The sequence below is a fragment of the Tachypleus tridentatus genome, chromosome 3, assembly GCF_004210375.1.
Source record: "Tachypleus tridentatus isolate NWPU-2018 chromosome 3, ASM421037v1, whole genome shotgun sequence".
NCBI classification, from domain to species: Eukaryota; Metazoa; Arthropoda; class Merostomata; order Xiphosura; family Limulidae; genus Tachypleus; species Tachypleus tridentatus.
Window position 1 is genome coordinate 117,223,286 of NC_134827.1, and position 22,268 is coordinate 117,245,553.

The following is a 22,268-nucleotide window of genomic DNA, read 5'->3' on the forward strand; positions in this document are numbered from 1 at the left end:
TCTGATGAGAGAGAACGACTCGATCAGCGTGAACTGATTTTCATAGACAAGTATTAACATTAGCAGTCAAAGACTAAGAACTGCCATTGTAACTAAACACATTTTCCGCCGGAATAATATTATGCTTCCTATGCTCGTTACAAATATTATTAAAGTCTGATTACTGTTATTTCTATCTGCACATAACGTACGTCAGTTTTTTTTTCTAAAGTTCTAATTTCTTAGAACTGCTAGAGCAAACCTGTATACTTCCCTATGAACTCCGACACCTTTAGAGATTATTTCTCCTTTTATTTTAACGCTTTTCCAGGTTTTCCAACATCCCAAGAATTACCAGGTAGTAAGGTTTCAAAATGTATGTGTTCGGTTAATTCTTCCCTGAGCATTCTCGAAGAACCTCGAGTAGTCCCATCCAGAAATACGAAACACAGGATGGCGATTGTGTCTACTCACGTGACACTACGATTTTCGAAGCTCGTGGCTCACTTAAGATAGATTAACAGGTACAAAACTGAAGTCTATACGATGTAAAAACTACACTGACAAACACAACACCAACATAATTTATAGAATACAATGCAACGAGTGCTACGACTTCTATATTTGAGAAACAAGCAGAAAAATAGAAACTAGATTCAAAAAACACAAGAAAACGCCTTCACAAGCTTTTGAACACTGCAAATCAAATACACACAACATAACCATATAAAACATCCAGATATTAAGTAGGGAAACAAATATAAACAAATGTAAAATCAAAGAAGCCCTACTTATACAACTAAAACCAACATAAAGGAACACCTTTATACCTATACTATTAATAACTTACATCTAACTGCAACGCCCCCTACAATTCCGTACCCGTTTATACTCTCGTTCCTAAGACATGTGTCCGTCAACGGTCACATTCAAACTCTCTCTTTCTTAACCTGAAGATGACGTAGGAAGGTCGAAACGTTGTTCTCTCCTTATCAATAAAAGTGTTAATACCAATACCAGCTGTTCTGAGATACGTTTTTATTTCAGGCAGGTTTCTCGTCATCAACGATTACCTACAACTTAACCCAGAAATCGCTGAAGTGCTGTTAAGTGCCGTTGGTTTTTGAGGAATCCACAGAATAAACACGGTGGTCTTGTAGTAGAGCTTACATATTAATGTACCCGGATGTGCTAACTAAAGAATTCAAATATCCACAGACACTTTCGAAACTTGAATATTTTTTATTCACACGTGAAATAATATTACTTATCATATATCCACACAAAGTTGATAACAGGTTTAATAAAAAAATGTTAGATTACTATAAAAGTTCACCATTATCCATAAAAAAAAATATACATAAATAAACTTTTCAACAGTTATATTTTAAGTCTGTTCCTGTTAGAAACTTACACACAGGATTATTATTATTATTATATATATAGCAGTCTGAATAATACTGGTAAACCGATAACACATCTGAAGAAAACGACTGAATATTTGGTGACCTTGAACTTTTTGATCATGTTGACGTTCACCAATAGCAACAACATCGAAACACAATTCATTCTTTCAAGACCTCATGGCCACACCTAATCTCACTGACCGCTAAGGTACGTTACACTATTACTGTATCTCACTGACCACTGAGACACATTACAATGGTACTCCGTCTCAGTGACCACTGAGATGCATTACAACAGTACCACCGTTTCACTGACCACGAGGGCATGTCTGTATACACATTTGTAAATGACAGGAAACCTAAAATGTTGAATCAAATAACATTTACAGTTTGAGTTTGAGCATATGACTTTCAGTCAATATCTTTTAATGTATTACAAACACTGTAAAAAAATGTTTACATTAGTCTAACTTACAGTTTACGTATTAGGGGACAACTCGTTTTCCCCTCACGTTACTAAAATGCCACTGAACAACATGGATATACTCAGTGTCTTATATTTGTTTTGCTGTTTTTAAATAAAGGATCGAACACCGAATTACAGCACTATAAGCCCTCGAGATTACAGAAATATAGCTATACCAATGCAAGAGAAACTATCTTTATTTTTCTACATTATGGTTTATAATATTGTACTTCGTTATTTCAAGTTCTGCTTTAGTTCCAGTTATTTTTAAAGAACTAATAAAATAAATTTTAAATGCAGGACACACACGTGCACAAGGTAAAATATTTCGGTAAATACAAACATCTGAAATCAAGATGAAACCAAAAAAAAAAAATTAATGAGAGCTGATGAGGCTGCAGCCCCAATCTTGTAATTTTTTAAAGATACAAACAATTCCCCTTGATAAGTTCCTAAAAGATACATCAACCCCTCAAAACCTAAGCAGGCTTAATCGGCTCTCGTTGTTAGGGTTAAAACAGACGAAATAATAATAGAAAATTTTTAATAACAATGTAAAAATAAAATGTGATATATTTCAGAATCATGTAATATTGCAGTAAATATTTGTTTAATATGCATGTATTATATTTCTAATGTGATTTACATAACATTTTTATTTCACGTGTCATTGTAAGGAATACTTTTTCTGTCGATTCTACAACTGTATCATTATTTATAAAGAGCTGTCTAAATATACACAATGTAACATAGTTGTTTATCTATTATAATTAAAATTAAAGATGGCCATCATAATACTCAGTTTGTTGATAATCCCCACAAGGTGGCACTCTTGTCTGCACTGGTAGTGAGAATCGAAAACTCACTAGGATGCCAGCGTGCTTGGATTACTTTGTTTTTGAGTTCGGCAATTACGACGCTTGGGATTGGCTGGGAAAGGTCACCTGATGAACAATAAAAAAATAATTTATATTAACTTTTGATCAGAGCACGCTACCTGTACAGATCGTAACTAACTAAATACGTGTATATATATATGTATATAGCTGGTATTTTATTTGGTTATTTGTAGTTAAACACAAAGCTACACTACACCGCAGGTATCGAAACCTGATTTGTAACGTTATAAGCCTTAAGATTTACTGCTGAAGCTAAAATGGGGCTACACTTAATAGTATGTTTAATCATGACACCTACAATACAAATATGTTAATTAAAACTGAGACTATTATCGTTTATTATACAGAATTAATTTCTTATCGATACATATACAACAACAACTGTCTGGCCAAAATGATACACGTAAAAAAAATTAATAATTTGATGTGGCTGAAATACTTGGAATGAAACTGATATTTGTAAAGAAGCCTAATTCAGTGGCACAGCAGTATGTCTGTGGACTTATAATGGTAAAATAGAGTTTCGATACCCGATGTGGGCAGAGCACAGACAGCCCATTGTGTAGCTTTATGCTTAATGAAAAACAATCTCAAAACAATCAACTAAAACCTCTGTTTTCTTACAAATAAAGAATTCTATTGTTTTCTGTTTTGTCTATAAAAACTCTGCACGTTATTCTGCAAATTGTCGTGTGAAAGAACTGAATGACCCCATCAGCTCTTCTAGTTTCAAAATTACTTGTTACTGTTATAACCAAGGCTATATCCGAGCCACTAAGAGAAAGTTGTTAGCTCATGTGTAAAAAGTCGAGTTTGCTTGCACCACGTTGTTCTAAGGTCCTAGCAAGGGTCAATGAGAAACAGTCTTATGTTCGTACATATTCTCGGTGTCTGGTACCCGATCAGTTATCAACAAACTTGGGTTCAGTTTCTAGTGTCTGATTAGTTATTAGTCACTTTCAGAAAACGCCACCTAGATGTGACTCACCTTGCATATCAGATAAGATCACCTTCTTATCGAACGATCCAGTAAGCAAATAATAAGCTTTGGGCGAGAATCGAACGGTCCTGATTTCGGCGGTATGCGGTTGGAAACATTGGATAACCTTCTTACCAGTGAGGTCATATAGCATACACGTGGAGTTCTGGTGGCCGGAGACCAGCAGTCGACCTGAGGGGTCAACACAAACTGTACAAACCGAACTCCCTGAAAAATAACATAACGTCGTTGTTCTATTAAAGATTATTATCTTTTTAAACTGTAAGAAATATCAAATATTACATAAACATTATTTTTGTTACCGATATACGATGTTAAAAAAAATCCTTTGTAAAGTCAAATTAGCACAAAGATACGAAACACCACAACCAGGTGCACGTTCGAAATATGGACCTTTCGTCTTTTTAAGGTTTGCCCCTCAAGGAGAAAGGTTGAACCTTTCGAAAGCGCCCGGATTACAGGGTTTCGATTTTTTTTATTCTCATCATTGAATTTAATAGTCAACTTTGCATTATTAACATATATGTTTACTACAAATATTATGAGTACATTTTGAAAAGATGTGTGATAGAACTTGGTGATAGTTAAACATTTTCCGAAGTGTGATATAAGAGCTACATTATTTCATTCTGTGATACCTGTCCACGATGTCTTAAGGGCCACCTCCTGGTGGCTAAGCGGCAAGATCTAAAGACCTATAATGCTTTACAATACTTTCTGCGATATCCGTTAGGGGGATAAGAAGTCCCCACAATAAGAAATCTTTTGATACCTTCTGTGATATCCGTAAGGGGGATAAGAAGCCTCCAAAGTAAAATATATTTTGATACCTTCTGTGATATCCGTTAGGGGAATAAGAAGTCCCCACAGTAAAAGATATTTTGATATCTTCTGTGATATCCGTAAGGGAGATACAAAGCCTCCACAATAAGAGATATTTTGATACCTTCTGTGATATCCGTAAGGGAAATAAGAAGTCCCCACAATAAGAAATATTTTGATACCTTCTGTGATATCCGGTTTCCTGAATAAAATAATTTTATTTTTTACACGAATGACGTATCCTTTTTTTAATTAATAATTAATTCTGTAAAAGAACGAGATATACCATCTACTAGTCCTAAATTAGTATAAATATAACACCATCTTATTGTCTTCCCATTCAGCGATGAGATGGATCAGGTGTTATCTGAACAACTTGGTCACACAACTATGCTCTGTTAAATTCGAACAAAACTATTAGCGCCCCTAATTTAGAAGTGATAGAAAAGGTAACTAACTAATCAAAAACACCCATCGGGCTAACAGTGAGATTGACCAACACATTATAACGTTCTAAAGACTGATAGGGTGGGTATTTTCGGTAAAGCGATTCAAACCCGCAACCCGGAGATTCCGAATAGTTTGTTTTTGTTTTTGAACTTCGCGCAAAGCTACACGAGGGCTATCTGTGCTAGCCCTCCCTAATTTAGCAGTGTAAGACTAGAGGAAGGCAGCTAACCCTCACCACCCATCGCCAACTCTTGGGCTACTCTTTTACCAATGAATATTAGGATTGATCGTACATTATAACGACCCCACGGCTGAAAGGGCGAGCATGTTTGTTGCGACGGGGATTCGAACGAGTGACCTTCATATTACGAGTCGAACGCCTTAACCCACCTGGCCATACCGGGCCGATTCCGAATGGAACTTCCTAATATAACACGAACAGAATACATTCCAGTTAACACATTAATACTCGAACTGACCGGTAGTTTTTGTATCTTCCATATAATGGAAGGATACTTGTTTGTTTGTTTTGGAATTTCGCACAAAGCTACACGAGGGCTATCTGTGCTAGCCGTCCCTAATTTAGCAGTGTAAGACTAGGGGAAGGCAGCTAGTCATCACCACCCACCGCCAACTCTTGAGCTACTCTTTTACCAACGAATAGTGGGATTGACCGTCACATTATACACCCCCACGGCTGGGAGGGCGAGCATGTTTAGCGCGACGCGGTCGCGAACCAGCGACCCTCGGATTACGAGTCGCACGCCTTACGCGCTTGGCCATGCCAGGCCCTGGAAGGATACATCATATCGAATCCTCAAATTATATCGTATGGAAAAGTTTTACGTTTTTTATCTGTTCCAAAATTCCGTATAAGGAAGGAACTAACCAAAACATTGAGTGAAATTAAAATTTATTTAGATCCTAAGACTAATTACTAGGACTAATTACTAAGACTAATTGTAATAGTGATGGTATTCGTGTATAAATTCTCACAGTAAAGCTCCTTGTTTAAAAGTTAAATACTAAAGAGTTCATGGATAATAAAACTCTTTTTAAATTTCCCGATTTTAAAACAATCTTTTTTTATTTTTTAACTCGGCAATTTTTTTCTATTTGATATCTCTGTCAACTGCTGAATTCATCATGATGATGGATATATATAATTTAATTTCTTAGTTGTCAGGCGAATTTACACATCAATAGAGAAGTTGAAAATAATAATGTCCTTGTTGTCCACCACAGAAATATTGAGCACTTAAATACAAAACATAAGTGTATTCGTGCAATTACTCAATAATACAAGTGGCTTGTGTTTTATCCTGTTACCATAGTAACACATTCAAATGTTTTATCCTGTTACTATGGTAGCATATTCAAATAAAGAAAGCTACCAGCTTTCAGCGTCTACATCTTATTTAGGTCGCATAGCAACCAAATAAACAAAAAGAACAGTAGATTTCGGCGAGCACCTCTTATTTTGTTGTTGCTAAACATAAAACGAGTCAATAAGCTGTCTGTATTTACTTACCCATTGCACTCAAACGTCCCGCTGAGTTAACAGGATGCTATTTTGTTGCTATAGTAACCAGTTAAAAAATAACAGCACGTTTCAGCATGTACACTTTTGTGCTGTTACCACAGTTTAACATAAACTAGTAACACGTATTTAGTCTGTTACCATAGTAACAAGTTAAACTTCCAGAATGTATAACTAGGCTACAACTTCAGTAGAGCAGTTTAATTTTATCTTTCATTTTCGCATAAAAAAAAAACAACTATTTGATAATTAAGAAAATTTTAGAGTTACTTTTGGTATATACTGAAACGATTTGACGATTCTTCCAAGGAGCTTTTCGTTTCGCTTTGTTTAAGTAAAACGAACTGCAAATATTGCAGGTGAAAACACCGAGCAATAAATAAAGCTTTCTCACCTGGTCCAGTACCGGAAGTTGATGGAGCGGATATGACGTCAACGCAGCCTCTGGATCGTAGGTCCCATAGACGAATCGTTCTGTCGTGAGATCCACTGACAAACATGGCTCCACCCCAGGTGTAAAGTGATAGAATTGTACCTGTTATTTGATATTCGTTTAGGTAGTTATTTATTTAAAACAACGATGAATAAACTTCCTACAAGATACGTGAAGTATTTCTGCAACAGACAGAAACTATTTTATTTCACACACACACCTAGAAAAATATCTTCAGAACTACAACACTCCATTACGACATTGCTCATTGTCTATTTATTAATATAATATAAGCACAACTTCATAAGAATAAAATTATAATTTTGTTATCATTACATACAGAACTGCAAATAATCATGGATGAAAGAATGATAAAATACAATTACTGTACCGGAGTACAATCACGTGTCAATTGTTTGCGCTATTAATCTCTGCGAGTCATCCAACTAATCAGACAGTGACACGTGGCCATAATAGTCATAAAAAACAAAGCCAATGATACTATTCCCAGAGGATGATGATGCATTTATGGTTCTTACTAGAATTCTTGTAAGAATCAAAGTGATAGCTGATGAAGACTACTCCTTGTGATAGATTGAGGCAAAATGTCATGTTTCATTAGAAGATGTAAGAAAACAATAGGATCAGGGAAGATGAAAGCAGGTGCTATTTACTGGTGAATCCAAATTTACCAAGTATAAATTGTTTAGCAGCAATAAACTATGGGGTTTTTTTTGTATAGTAAAGAGCATCAAGGCAAACGTATAACGTCTATAATAAAGCATACTGAGGGACCAATATAAGTGTGTGCTGCATCACACCTAATTTTGGAAATCAATGTAAAATTGATGGCACCCTGACTGCCGACAGGTACAGAATGATCTTTTTACCAAGTAGTCATCTCAAGCACGTAAACGAATACGGAAAAATGATAGCTGAACGATGAAAATGTGGCCGTTCGCTTACAAACATGAAGTGATCTTCCCAAACAAACTACATGAATATTAGTAAAGTTATATGAAAAATTAGGTGATTCAATGGCAGTCAAACAACATGGCTGAATTGTGAGGATTGATATAAATCATCTGGAAAAAATATTTTAGAATCGTAGTTTAAAACAAATACTACTGCATTGTAAAATTGATCAAATTATTCACTTTACTTTTATATTATCTATAATAATGTATTTTAATAATGATAAATTAACCATTAAGTTATAATTACCCATTTTTGCAACACTTACAAATGTTTGTCTATAATTGTTTCTAATACAACATATGGCAAAGGAATATTGTTAGCACCACTGTTATTGTATACTATACGTTTGTTACCAATAAGTACAATATAAAGTAAACTTTCACTTAGCCTTCTAAATTTATGTTTGAGAAAAAAAGAAACTGTTATTTAGTTAGTCCAGAAATTGAAACAGAATGTTAGCAATGAGAGGTCGTTATAACAAGGCTCGGAAACGTGTTGTTCTTTTGGGAAATTATCCTTTGTAGTTTAAAGATTTTTTTTTTTGGGGGGGGGAGATTAGTATCCATTAAATAAGAGGCGTCAAGTGGTGGAAAGTGGGGGGTCGTTGAATAATTTGTAATTGTTTAATGATTGTAACTAGGCTTGTGCCTGTGGCTTTAACCTAAAGTTGAGACTGACCGCAATGTCCAGTAAAGGTCTGGAATGTCGTTCCTGTTTCACAGTCGGTTATGAAAATTTTGTTGTCCAAGGATCCGCCACTGATTAGCAAGTTGGATCGGTTACTCAGGTCTTCCATAAAACACAAGTCTCGTACAGTTCCTTTATGCACAGTTAGCTTTCCAACGACACCTGTGGGTCAATAATAGAACCATAACAACACTTGTGTGGCAGTAACAAAACAATAAAACACAGTTTTTGAAATATGATTTTTTTGTTCGGGTTATCTAATCACTTTCTACATAAAAGATGGTTATTTCTTAAAATTGGTACTCCATCTAAGAGGAAGTTCATGTACTTCAAACTTGGCCATTTTTGGAGTACTACCCTTTTGTTACTGCCTTTTTACTGTAGTCTTTGTTGGATTCTATATTCATAAAATGCCAGTTTGTTTATAGTACGTTTATGACCTTTCGAAAGCCGTATTTCCATAAAACCGAAACGAGTATCTTATATTGGATTTTAGTATATATTTTCAGACTTATAGCCCCCAAGGTTTAGTATTAAATTAGTTATAAAGAGACTATTTTCCCCAACGAATAACTTATTGTAATGAAGATCTGAGAGTTATCTTTCAAAGTTACCTAAACACAGAGAAATGTTTTTCATTGGCTCAGTCTGAAAGCTAGTGGTGCAAAATTTGTGACTTCGATACCCGGTGTGGGAACAGGACATTGTTTAGTTGTTGTTTTCTTAGATACAAGAATAATTCTTTCGAGATAGAACGTAATCGTTTGTCAAAATTAATTGTTTACTGTATACTTATTTAATTTTTAACAAACGGTTGAATTGTCACTTAAACATATAAATTGGTTTTATGTCATCAAATTAAACGCTAAGAATTTTCATCTGTACCAGTTCCTACGTGGATCGTATTTTAGACGAATGTAAAAGATATTTGAGTTCCAAATAAAAATAAAAAAAATCGACATTCAAGTTTCGATTATATAACACAACGAATTTAAAGCTTTTATAAACAGAAATTCTGCGGATACAGACACTGATAAAACTATATTTATTAAAACTCTCAACTAAAGAAGTTCCATTGAAGCCCTCATTTCAAAGATATAAAAAGTTTGTTACGAAGGAAGTTTGGAAGTAAATATATTCGATACTTTATTTAGGGGATTCTAGAGAAACGTTTGTTTGTTGGATTTCGGACAAAGCTATACGAGTTCTAGCGATCTCTCAATTTGAAGTAATAGACTAGAGAAAAGGCTGGTAGTCAACATACCCACCGCAATCTTTTATATTACTCTAACTGAACAATGGGATTAACCGTCACAGTATAACGCCCTTACGCCTGACAAGGCAAGCAAGTTCGGCAATGGGTTTGGAGTCCGTGGCCCACAGAATGAGTCAAGTGCCCTAACCATCACGCCAAGCCAAGCCGTAAGGAATTAGAACCAATAACTAAGAATGGTTCTTTAGAATGAAAACTAAGTCATTAATTAAGAGATTGAGGGAAAATAATAGAACCACTAGAAAGGAAGAATGTGAGACTTTTACTTAGGGGATTCGACAGGGAACATGTAGAACCCATAGAAAGGGGAATGTACGAAAACATTTAAGACTTTTACTTAGGGAATTCGACATAAACATGTAGAATCCATAGAAAGGGAACGTATGAAAACATTTAAGACTTTTACTTAGGGAATTCGACAGGAACATGTAGAATCCATAGAAAAGGGGAACGTATGAAAACATTTAAGACTTTTACTTAGGGGATTCAACGGGAACATGTAGAACCCATAGAAAAAGGAAAATATGTGAAAACATTTAAGACTTTTACTTAGGGGATTCGACAGGAACATGTAGAACCCATAGAAAAGAGGAATGTATGAAAACATTTAAGACACTAACCTAGGATATTCGACAGAAGCTATGTCAGATACCACATAAAAGGAGATTCTACGAAAAACTTTGAATATTCTAACTTATGGGATTAGCTAAAAACCTCTAATTTCTAAATTATTAAAACAAGTTGTTAACAAATCGATTCAGTTCTTATGTAAAACGACACGAAACTCTTAGTGACGTCATTTGAATCGTCTTCGTTACACTGAAAATGTATTTACCCTCAACATTGCAGAGTTCTTGATTGAATCTTGTCAGCTTGATTGTCTTGTCATTGGAACCTGTCGCCAGAAGATCACCTGTTCCATTCCAGGCCAGACAGTAGATGGACCCTCGTGATGTCTCATCCTCTTCAGCAAGACTGCCGGTTCATGAGTCTCATAGTTTTCACTATGTAGAACATCAAAACAAAGAAGTTAACAAGCAACAGTGCATACAGTACCGTTATAATACAACAAACAACAGTGCATACAGTACCGTTATAATACAACAAACAACAGGACGTACAGTACCGTTATAATAAAACAAACAACATGACGTACAGTACCGTTATAATACAACAAACAACAGTGCATACAGTACCGTTATAATACAACAAACAACAGAACATACAGTACCGTTATAATACAACAAACAACAGTACATAAAGTACCGTTAAAATACAACAAACAACAGTACATAAAGTACCGTTATAATACAACAAACAACAGGACATACAGGTACCGTTATAATACAACAAACAACAGGACATACAGTACCGTTAAAATACAACAAACAACAATTACATACAGTACCGTTATAATACAACAAACAACAGTGCATACAGTACCGTTATAATACAACAAACAACAGGACGTACAGTACCGTTATAATACAACAAACGACAGTACATACAGTACCGTTATAATACAACAAACAACAGGACATACAGTACCGTTATAATACAACAAACAACAGGACATACAGTACCGTTATAATACAACAAACAACAAGACATACAGTACCGTTATAATACAACAAACAACAGGACATACAGTACCGTTATAATACAACAAACAACAGGACGTACAGTACCGTTATAATACAACAAACAACAGGACATACAGTACCGTTATAATACAACAAACAACAGGACATACAGTACCGTTATAATACAACAAACAACAGTGCATACAAGTACCGTTATAATACAACAAACAACAGGACATACAGTACCGTTAGAATACAACAAACAACAGGACATACAGTACCGTTAGAATACAACAAACAACAGAACGTACAGTACCGTTAGAATACAACAAACAACAGGACGTACAGTACCGTTATAATACAACAAACAACAGAACATACAGTACCGTTATAATACAACAAACAACAGAACATACAGTACCGTTATAATACAACAAACAACAGGACGTACAGTACCGTTATAATACAACAAACAACAGGACGTACAGTACCGTTATAATACAACAAACAACAGGACGTACAGTACCATTATAATACAACAAACAACAGGACGTACAGTACCGTTATAATACAACAAACAACAGTGCATACAGTACCGTTATAATACAACAAACAACAGAACATACAGTACCGTTATAATACAACAAACAACATTACATACAGTACCGTTATAATACAACAAACAACAGTGCATACAGTACCGTTATAATACAACAAACAACAGGACATACAGTACCGTTATAATACAACAAACAACAGGACATACAGTACCGTTATAATACAACAAAAAACAGGACATACAGTACCGTTATAATACAACAAAAAACAGGACATACAGTACCGTTATAATACAACAAACAACAGTTTTACATACAGTACCGTTATAATACAACAAACAACAGGACATACAGTACCGTTATAATACAACAAACAACAGGACGTACAATTACCGTTATAATACAACAAACAACAGGACATACAGTACCGTTATAATACAACAAACAACAGGACATACAGTACCGTTATAATACAACAAAAAACAGGACATACAGTACCGTTATAATACAACAAACAACAGGACATACAGTACCGTTATAATACAACAAACAACAGGACGTACAGTACCGTTATAATACAACAAACAACAGGACGTACAGTACCGTTATAATACAACAAACAACAGGACGTACAGTACCGTTATAATACAACAAACAACAGGACGTACAGTACCGTTATAATACAACAAACAACAGTACCGTTATAATACAACAAACAACAGTGCATACAGTACCGTTATAATACAACAAACAACAGTGCATACAGTACCGTTATAATACAACAAACAACAGTGCATACAGTACCGTTATAATACAACAAACAACAGGACATACAGTACCGTTATAATACAACAAACAACAGGACATACAGTACCGTTATAATACAACAAACAACAGGACATACAGTACCGTTATAATACAACAAACAACAGGACATACAGTACCGTTATAATACAACAAACAACAGTGCATACAGTACCGTTATAATACAACAAACAACAGTACATAAAGTACCGTTATAATACAACAAACAACAGGACGTACAGTACCGTTATAATACAACAAATAACAGGACGTACAGTACCGTTATAATACAACAAACAACAGTGCATACAGTACCGTTATAATACAACAAACAACAGTGCATACAGTACCGTTATAATACAACAAACAACAGGACATACAGTACCGTTATAATACAACAAACAACAGGACGTACAGTACCGTTATAATACAACAAATAACAGGACATACAGTACCGTTATAATACAACAAACAACATGACGTACAGTACCGTTATAATACAACAAACAACAGTGCATACAGTACCGTTATAATACAACAAACAACGGTACATAAAAGTACCGTTATAATACAACAAACAACAGGACGTACAGTACCGTTATAATACAACAAACAACAGGACGTACAGTACCGTTATAATACAACAAACAACAGTGCATACAGTACCGTTATAATACAACAAACAACAGTGCATACAGTACCGTTATAATACAACAAAAAACAGGACATACAGTACCGTTATAATACAACAAACAACAGGACGTACAGTACCGTTATAATACAACAAACAACAGAACATACAGTACCGTTATAATACAACAAACAACAGAAGTACACAGTACCGTTATAATACAACAAACAACAGGACGTACAGTACCGTTATAATACAACAAATGTTGGTACATACAGTACCGTTATAATACAACAAACAGGACATACAGTACCGTTATAATACAACAAATGTTGGTACATACAGTACCGTTATAATACAACAAACAACAGGACGTACAGTACCGTTATAATACAACAAACAACAGAACATACAGTACCGTTATAATACAACAAACAACAGAACGCATACAGTACCGTTATAATACAACAAACAACAGGACACGTACAGTACCGTTATAATACAACAAACAACAGGACGTACAGTACCGTTATAATACAACAAACAACAGGACGTACAGTACCGTTATAATACAACAAACAACAGGACGTACAGTACCGTTATAATACAACAAACAACAGGACATACAGTACCGTTATAATACAACAAACAACAGGACGTACAGTACCGTTATAATACAACAAACAACAGGACGTACAGTACCGTTATAATACAACAAACAACAGTGCCTACAGTACCGTTATAATACAACAAACGACAGTGCATACAGTACCGTTATAATACAACAAACAACAGGACGTACAGTACCGTTATAATACAACAAACAACAGGACGTACAGTACCGTTATAATACAACAAACAACAGGACATACAGTACCGTTATAATACAACAAACAACAGGACATACAGTACCGTTATAATACAACAAACAACAGGACATACATTACCGTTATAATACAACAAACAACAGGACATACAGTACCGTTATAATACAACAAACAACAGGACGTACAGTACCGTTATAATACAACAAACAACAGTACATACAGTACCGTTATAATACAACAAACAACAGTGCATACAGTACCGTTATAATACAACAAACAACAGTGCATACAGTACCGTTATAATACAACAAACAACAGTGCATACAGTACCGTTATAATACAACAAACAACAGGTACATACAGTACCGTTATAATACAACAAACAACAGTGCATACAGTACCGTTATAATACAACAAACAACAGGTACATACAGGTACCGTTATAATACAACAAACAACAGGACGTACAGTACCGTTATAATACAAACAACAGGACATACAGTACCGTTATAATACAACAAACAACAGTGCATACAGTACCGTTATAATACAACAAACAACAGTGCATACAGTACCGTTATAATACAACAAACAACAGGACATACAGTACCGTTATAATACAACAAACAACAGGACATACAGTACCGTTATAATACAACAAACAACAGTGCACACAGTACCGTTATAATACAACAAACAACAGGACATACAGGTACCGTTATAATACAACAAACAACAGTGCATACAATACCGTTAGAATACAACAAACAGTGCACACAGTACCGTTATAATACAACAAACAACAGTACATAAAGTACCGTTATAATACAACAAACAACAGGACGTACAGTACCGTTATAATACAACAAACAACAGGACGTACAGGTACCGTTATAATACAACAAACAACAGGACGTACAGTACCGTTATAATACAACAAACAACAGGACGTACAGTACCGTTATAATACAACAAACAACAGGACGTACAGTACCGTTATAATACAACAAACAACAGGACGTACAGTACCGTTATAATACAACAAACAACAGGACGTACAATACCGTTATAATACAACAAACAACAGTACATAAAGTACCGTTATAATACAACAAACAACAGGACATACAGTACCGTTATAATACAACAAACAACAGGACATACAGTACCGTTATAATACAACAAACAACAGGACATACAGTACCGTTATAATACAACAAACAACAGTGCATACAGTACCGTTATAATACAACAAACAACAGGACGTACAGTACCGTTATAATACAACAAACAACAGGACGTACAGTACCGTTATAATACAACAAACAACAGTGCATACAGTACCGTTATAATACAACAAACAACAGGATTGCATACAGTACCGTTATAATACAACAAACAACAGGACATACAGTACCGTTATAATACAACAAAAAACAGGACATACAGTACCGTTATAATACAACAAACAACAGGACGTACAGTACCGTTATAATACAACAAACAACAGGAACATACAGTACCGTTATAATACAACAAACAGAACGAGGTACCGTTATAATACAACAAACAACAGGACGTACAGTACCGTTATAATACAACAAACAACAGGACATACAGTACCGTTATAATACAACAAACAAGTGCATACAGTACCGTTATAATACAACAAATAACAGGACATACAGTACCGTTATAATACAACAAACAACAGTGCATACAGTACCGTTATAATACAACAAACAACAGGACGTACAGTACCGTTATAATACAACAAACAACAGGACGTACAGTACCGTTATAATACAACAAACAACAGTGCAGGTACCGTTATAATACAACAAACAACAGTGCATACAGTACCGTTATAATACAACAAACAACAGGACATACAGTACCGTTATAATACAACAAAAAACAGGACACACAGTACCGTTATAATACAACAAACAACAGGACGTACAGTACCGTTATAATACAACAAACAACAGGACATACAGTACCGTTATAATACAACAACAGAACATACAGTACCGTTATAATACAACAACAAACAACAGGACGTACAGTACCGTTATAATACAACAAACAACAGGACGTTACAGTACCGTTATAATACAACAAACAACATGACGTACAGTACCGTTATACCGTTATACAACAAACAACAGTGCATACAGTACCGTTATAATACAACAAACAACAGTACATACAGTACCGTTATAATACAACAAACAACAGGACATACAGTACCGTTATAATACAACAAACAACAGGACATACAGTACCGTTATAATACAACAAACAACAGGACATACAGTACCGTTATAATACAACAAACAACAGGACATACAGTACCGTTATAATACAACAAACAACAGGACATACAGTACCGTTATAATACAACAAACAACAGGACGTACAGTACCGTTATAATACAACAAACAACAGGACCTACAGTACCGTTATAATACAACAAACAACAGGACATACAGTACCGTTATAATACAACAAACAACAGGACATACAGTACCGTTATAATACAACAAACAACAGTGCATACAGTACCGTTATAATACAACAAACAACAGGACGTACAGTACCGTTATAATACAACAAACAACAGGACATACAGTACCGTTATAATACAACAAACAACAGGACATACAGTACCGTTATAATACAACAAACAACAGGACATACAGTACCGTTATAATACAACAAACAACAGTGCGTACACAGTACCGTTATAATACAACAAACAACAGGACATACAGTACCGTTATAATACAACAAACAACAGGACGTACAGTACCGTTATAATACAACAAACAACAGGACATACAGTACCGTTATAATACAACAAACAACAGTGCATACAGTACCGTTATAATACAACAAACAACAGGACATACAGTACCGTTATAATACAACAAACAACAGGACATACAGTACCGTTATAATACAACAAACAACAGGACGTACAGTACCGTTAGAATACAACAAACAACAGGTTATAATACAACAAACAACATTACCGTTATAGCAAACGGTGCAATACAGTACCGTTATAATACAACAAACAACAGGACATACAGTACCGTTATAATACAACAAACAACAGTGCATACAGTACCGTTATAATACAACAAACAACAGGACGTACAGTACCGTTATAATACAACATACAGTACCGTTATAATACAACAACATACAGGTTATAATACAACAAACAACAGGACATACAGTACCGTTATAATACAACAAACAACAGGACATACAGTTACCGTTATAATACAACAAACAACAGGACATACAGTACCGTTATAATACAACAAACAACAGACATACAGTACCGTTATAATACAACAAACAACAGGACGGTACAGTTACCGTTATAATACAACAAACAACAGTACATACAGTTACCGTTATAATACAACAAACAGTGCATACAGTACCGTTATAATACAACAAACAACAGGACATACAGTACCGTTATAATACAACAAACAACAGTGCATACAGTACCGTTATAATACAACAAACAACAGGACATTACAGTACCGTTATAATACAACAAACAACAGGACATACAGTACCGTTATAATACAACAAACAACAATTACGCATACAGTACCGTTATAATACAACAACAAACAACGGTGCATACTGGTACCGTTATAATACAACAAACAACAGGACGTACAGTACCGTTATAATACAACAAAACAGGACATACAGTACCGTTATAATACAACAAACAACAGGACCGTACAGTACCGTTATATTACAACAAACCAGTTGGAACCTTACAGAACCCGTTATAATACAACAAACAAGAACGCATACAGGTACCGTTATAATACAACAACCAACAGGACGTACAATTACCGATGTTATAATACAACAAATGTTGGTACGTACAGTACCGTTATAATACAACAAACAGGACGTACAGTTACCGTTATAATACAACAAATGTTGGTACAGCATACAGGTACCGTTATAATACAACAAACAACAAGTGCATACAAGTACCGTTATAATACAACAAACAACAGGACGTACAGTACCGTTATAATACAACACAACAACAGGACCGGTACAGTTACCGTTATAATACAACAAACAACATGACATACAGTACCGTTATAATACAACAAACAACAGATTACGCATACAGTACCGTTATAATACAACAAACAACAGGACATTTTACAGTACCGTTATAATACAACAAACAACAAGGGACATACAATTACCGTTATAATACAACAAACAACAGTACATACAGTACCGTTATAATTACAACAAACAACAGGACGTTACAGTACCGTTATAATACAACAAACAACAGTACATACAGTACCGTTATAATTACAACAAACAACAGGACATACAAGTACCGTTATAATACAACAAACAACAGGACGTACAGTACCGTTATAATACAACAAACAACAGTACGCAGGTACCGTTATAATACAACAAACAACAGGACATACAAGGTACCGTTATAATACAACAAACAACAGAACCTACAGTACCGATTTATAATCACAACAGAACAACCAGGCAGCATACAATTACCGTTATAATACAACAAACAACAGGACGTACAGTACCGTTATAATACAACAAACAACAGGACGAACAAGTACCGTTATAATACAACAAACAACAGTGCATACAGTACCGTTATAATACAACAAACAAACAGGACGTACAAGTACCGTTATAATACAACAAACAACAGTACATACGGTCCACCGTTATAATACAAAACTAAACAACAGTGCATACCAGTACCGTTATAATACAACAAAACAACAGGACATACAATTGCCGTTATAATGCACCAACATAACAACAGGACAGTACAAGTACCGTTATAATACAACAACAAAACAGGACATACAGTACCGTTATAATACAACAAACAACAGTGCATACAATACCGTTATAATACAACAAACAACAGGACATACAGTAACGTTATAATACAACAAAGAACAGGACATACAGTACCGTTAGAATACAACAAACAACAGGACGTTACAGTACCGTTAGAATACAACAAACAACAGGACGTACGGTACCGTTATAATACAACAAACAACAGAACATACAGTTCCGTTATAATACAACAAACAACAGAACATACAAGTACCGTTATAATACAACAAACAACAGGACGTACAGTACCGTTATAATACAACAAACAACAGTGCATACAGTACCGTTATAATACAACAAACGACAGTGCATACAGTACCGTTATAATACAACAAACAACAGGACGTACAGTACCGTTATAATACAACAAACAACAGGACATACAGTACCGTTATAATACAACAAACAACAGTGCATACAGTACCGTTAGAATACAACAAACAACAGGACAATTACAGTACCGTTAGAATACAACAGGGACATACAGTACCGTTAGAACAACAAACAACAGGACATACAGTACCGTTAGGAATACAACAAACAACAGGACGTACAGTAGCGTTATAATACAAACAACAGGACGTACAGTAGCGTTATAATACAACAAACAACAGGACGTTACCGTTATAATACAACAAACAACAGGACGTACAGTACAGTTATAATACAACAAACAACAGGACGTACAGTACCGTTATAATACAACAAACGACAGTGCATACAGTACCGTTATAATACAACAAACAACAGGACGGTACAGTACCGTTATAATACAAACAACAGGACATACAGTACCGTTATAACACAACAAACAACAGTGCATACGAGTACCGTTATAATACAACAAACAACAGTGCATACGGTACCGTTATAATACAACAAACAACAGGACGTACAGTACCGTTATAATACAACAAACAACAGTGCATACAGTACCGTTATAATACAACAAACAACAGGACATACAGTACCGTTATAATACAACAAACAACAGGACGCTAGGTACCGTTATAATACAAACAACAGGACGTACAGTACCGTTAGAATACAACAAACAACAGTGCACACAGTACCGTTAGAATACAACAAACAACAGTGCACACAGTACCGTTATAATACAACAAACAACAGTGCACACAGTACCGTTAGAGATACAACAAACAACAGTGCATACAGTACCGTTAGAATGCAACAAACAACAGTGCATACAGTACCGTTATAATACAACAAACAACAGGACATAAAGTACCGTTATAATACAACAAAAGCAGGACACGGTACCGTTATAATACAACAAACAACAGGACGTACAGTACCGTTATAATACAACAAACAACAGGACGTACAGTACCGTTATAATACAACAAACAACGGGACGTACAGTACCGTTATAATACAACAAACAACAGGACGTACAGTACCGTTATAATACAAACAACAGGACGTTACAATACCGTTATAATACAACAAACAACAGTACATAAAGAATACCGTTATAATACAACAAACAACAGTACATAATTACCGTTATAATACAATAAACAGTGCATACAGTACCGTTATAATACAACAAATAACAGGACATACAGTACCGTTATAATACAACAAACAACAGTGCATACAGTACCGTTATAATACAACAAACAACAGGACGTACAGTACCGTTATAATACAACAAACAGTACAGTACCGTTATAATACAACAAACAACAGTACATATATACCGTTATAATACAACAAACAACAGGACGTACAGTACCGTTATAATACAACAAACAACAGGACATAAAGTACCGTTATAATACAACAAACAGGTGCATACAGTTCCGTTATAATACAACAAACAGTGCATACAGTTCCGTTATAATACAACAAACAGTGCATACAGTTCCGTTATAATAAAACAAACAACAGTGCATACAGTTCTGTTATAATACAAGAAACAACAGTACATACAATGTTTGTGCGGTACTGTTGTAATAAAACAAACCTCAGTTCATGTAGTTTAGGGTAGGCACAAATTCGCAAGGTTTTCGAGTTACCCCACATGTATAAAATCGTCCCTCGGATGAAACTCGACAGTTCTGATGACCTCGTCATCTTCTAGTCTGGCGACTGGAATAAACTTAGATTTTTGGTTTTGTGTCTTTCTCTCCGTTCTGTGTGTTAGTTTCTGGTCCATGCTGTAACGACACACAAAATAGACAAATACTGCAACAACATATTTTAAAATCCTAGTGCTGAACACTAGAAATAATTAAATTATAATTAATTAAAACACTTATTAATTTCCCAAAATATGTCTGTCAGAACAGTGACTGTATGTCTTAAGACACCTAAGAAACGAGTGCTTTTAAAATTAACCATTATTTCTTTATCAAGAAAGTCAATGACCTTAAATAATAGGTAAAACCACCAAAAATACCTTTATCTCATTAATCTAATGTCTGTTTATTTCAGAAATTCCTGTAATGCATGTCTTTTTTTTTTTTTTTCATAAAGTAACTCGAGGGTCTATCTGCGCTAGCCTCCCTAATTTAGTAGTAATGTACGAGCTATTCTTTACCAACTAACCAACCATCACGTTATAAAATTTTCATAGCTGACAGAGAGATGTCTGGTGACGGGATTCGAACCTGCGACTTGTAGATTACGAGTTTAACGCCTAGTCACCAGACCTTCACGTAAAAGCAACGAGGCTTATCTGAATCTGTGATGTTGGAGTGGTTTATTCAGTGCTGTGGTGCTTTAATGTGTAACTTACAAACAAAACATAATATTCTGTTTGGAAAGTTCTTCAGATATATTCAAAGTATTTTCATCCTACAAGTAACTTTATGATGTTCAAATATTTTATTTTCTACACAGATTTGTTTCAACTGGAATAGACAATTTTCTCTCTGTCAATATATATCTCTGTATGTGCGTGTTATTGTGCTCTAAGGTTTAACTTTGAACTGTCAGCTTTGACATT

The 22,268-nt window shown here is 35.0% G+C and overlaps 1 pseudogene across 1 annotated transcript; it reads right to left on the minus strand.

Moving 5' to 3' along the window:
- Nucleotides 1-1,201: 1,201 nt before the first annotated feature.
- Nucleotides 1,202-21,476, minus strand: LOC143245994 (WD repeat-containing protein 47-like; annotated as a pseudogene). The gene is made up of 6 exons (XR_013025712.1): nt 21,285-21,476; nt 10,769-10,937; nt 8,652-8,822; nt 6,957-7,097; nt 3,739-3,957; nt 1,202-2,795 (listed from the first exon to the last, which is right to left on the minus strand). The product of XR_013025712.1 is annotated as a WD repeat-containing protein 47-like (transcript).
- Nucleotides 21,477-22,268: the final 792 nt, after the last annotated feature.